We start from the raw sequence: 3,257 nt of genomic DNA on the forward strand, positions 1-3,257 counted from the left end.
GAGAACTGCAGGTCTATATAGAGCAACACAGAAAGAACTGATATGAATCAGGTGTGCTAATCAGTCAGTCAGGAGAGTGAGCCAGTCCCACCCAATTACCAGAAAGAAACAAAAACACAATCAACCACATCCCCCCCCCCCCCCCCCCCCCCCCCCCCAGCCAAGTCATGATTGAGACATCCTGACAGATTATACCATTGGCCCTTCTTCTCCCGTTCCTCCGACCGCTCCATCGGCTCAACCATCTACGTCCAGGCAGGCCTTTGAGACCGCCGTCAAAGGTTCGAGAAACACCATGGAGCAGGGTCTAGTTGCAACGTACCTGTGTCCCGGCAACGTGACAGCCAATAAGAACTACAGCGAGGCCCAGATGCATCAAGTAAAAGAAGCTTATCTGAACTTGAAGGAAGTAGTTGAAGATAAAGAGTAAGTTCATCTTAATTTAGCCTTTTTAAATGTGTTGCAACTAGGTTTTCCTGAATACATTTCATTAAATGTACAGCAATGTCATTATTAATTTACTTTTGTTTTACTTTAAATACATTTAATTTGGTTGCATACATATTCTAAGTGTTTTCCTTTGTTTTTTTAGCTCAGAAAAGGAACCAAGTGCAAAGCGTTCCAGAGGGTTTGCGGCTTCCTTTACTCCACAAAGGATGGCTGAGCAGACTGCATTTCAGCTGCTAACCAAAGAATTTCCTGTGACCATTGCTGGAGGGGTCCCTAAGAAGACCAAGCGGGCCCACCTCACAGGGAAACATGACCGCAGCTGCTATGATCAATGGCGGGCAGAGCAGCAGGACATGTTGACCAAACTAATACTTTGTAAGTATTCCATTATACATCCTAAATGTCATAGTTGACTAAGTTATGGTTTCCTTACCTGAAAGATGTGACTAAATGGAGAGAAACTTCCCACAGCCACATTCTCCAGGCGTCTACCTTCTGAAAGCAGAATGACTTCCTGGATTGCCAAGCAGGAGTGGACCACCAACTGCCCAGATGCAAAAACTGTCCTTTCCCAGTAGAGGCCCCAGGAGAGTGTGACGGATGCAGCTACTAGCAAAGGCATTCTGAAGGCGACAAAGTCCCAAAAGTGGACTGGGCTGATGGAAGTGGACTTCGAGGACAAGGGGACAGGTGTTGTCTCTACTCGGCCATTTCTTAAAAATGAGGTAGTTTGTGACTACCATGGAAACGTAGTGACAAGGGCAGTATTATGGATGTAATTCTGTTCTTTGCCACTAGAGACATAAAGGTGAATGAAGAACTGTTATTTGACTATGGAGTCCAGAGAAAGTCTTTTGCTGGGGAAGGACTGGACCTCGACTGGCTTTGAAACAGAACACAACACACATCAAACATTTGAGCACTGTCATATATACTAACACTGGTATGTTTAAAATTCATTGCTTTGTCATTTTTTATAATTAAACGTGAGTTCTTGACATTTTAAAAGTGAAGTTGAGTCAGATTTTATTCTTTTTAAAACAACATGACTTAAAAACTGTTCTTAAATTAATAGTGAACAGTGTTACTCTATTTGACTCATGGCAGAATCTGGCTTTAAGCTCATATTGGGGTATTTTCATTGTAAAATGTTTTCTTAATTCAGAGACATTCAGCACATGTGGTGAAGTTCTCAGATTGAGTGACAAATATAAATGGTTATGATTCTTACTTCTGTGTGGATTTAATTATGTTTTTCAAAATATCCAATAATCAGAGGTAAATGCCACATTGTAAAGAGCTTTTTCTTCATCTTTTTCCTTAATCACTGCTTGAATCCAAGAAAGGTAACATATGTGTTAACATTCTCTGATGAAGGAAAGAAAAACTAAAAGAAAAGTGTTTATGTGTTTTTAACTTTTGTTATTTGTCATATGCATTCATCTGAGTTATTAGTGTTATTTTGCAGCATCATGTAGTATAATTAGTTTATTAAGTCAGGGAACATCAAAAATTCAATTCAATTCAATTTTATTTATAGTATCAATTCATAACAAGAGTTATCTCAAGACACTATACAGATAGACCACACTCCAGAATTTACAAGGACCCAACAGTTCTAGTATTCTCCTCCAGAGCAAGCAACAGTGCGACAGTGGCGAGGAAAAACTTATTTTTAGGCAGAAACCTCGGTCAGACCCAGGCTCTTGGTAAGCGGTGTCTGACGGGCCAGTTGGGGTTGGAATGAAGAGTGGCAATAACAAAAATAGAAAAAATAAGTAGTCTGTAGCAGTTCTTTGTAGTAGTTCATGGCATAGCAGGACGCTGTGCAGCATTACAAGGCACAGCAGGGCACTGCAGTGTAGAAGTTAAACATGGCATCACAGAACATGGAGCGGGACCAAGGCGACAGCTGCTACCCTGATTTTGGAGCCTCTCTGATCCAAGGGAACATTCTGGAGAAAAAAGAACATAAGGACTCCGGGGAATGACTCCCCAGAGCTAGGTTAGTGACAAGCATTTCTGGGACATGGATGCACATAAATGAAAAGATGGAAAGATAGAGGAGAGAGGAGCTCAGTGTATTAAAATAAGTCCCCAGCTGTCTAAAACTATTATTACAGCAAAACCAAGAGACACAAGGTAAAAAGAGCTCCAGCCCGGTCGGGCTAGAACTCTCCCCAACCGGATCGGGCTGTATGCCAAGTCTCCCTTTAGTTTTATTATATTCTTGATTATATGATAGATAAATCTGAAAACTATGTGACTAACTACTACTCCCTGACAATATTCGATTCTATGCCCTCTATGTGATCTCTTTTCCTTGTTCCTGTCAGAACACGTGCTGCAGCATTCTGGATAAGCTGAAGAGTCCTTTTACTTTTCCGAGCAGCCTGATAACAAAGAATTGCAGTAATCCAACCTAGACGTAACAAATGCATGGACTAGTTTTTCTGCATAATTTTTAGACAGGATATTCCTGATTTTTGTAATATTACGTAAGTGAAAAAAGGCGATCCTTGAAATTTGCTTTAAGTGGGAATTAAAGGATATGTCTTGGTCAAAGATTCCTCACAGTGGTGCTGGAGGCCAGGGTGATGCCATCCAGAGTAACTATATCTTTGGATAATGCTTCACGGAGGTGCTTGGGTCCGAGAGCAATAACTTCAGTTTTATCTGAGTTTAACATTAGAAAATTACAGGTCATCCAGGTTTAAATATCCTGAAGGCACGTTTGAAGTTTAGCTAACTTATTAGTTTCATCCGGCTTGATTGATAGATATAACTGAGTATCATCTGCATAACAA

The sequence above is a fragment of the Etheostoma cragini genome, chromosome 2, assembly GCF_013103735.1.
Source record: "Etheostoma cragini isolate CJK2018 chromosome 2, CSU_Ecrag_1.0, whole genome shotgun sequence".
In the NCBI taxonomy this organism is placed as follows: domain Eukaryota; kingdom Metazoa; phylum Chordata; class Actinopteri; order Perciformes; family Percidae; genus Etheostoma; species Etheostoma cragini.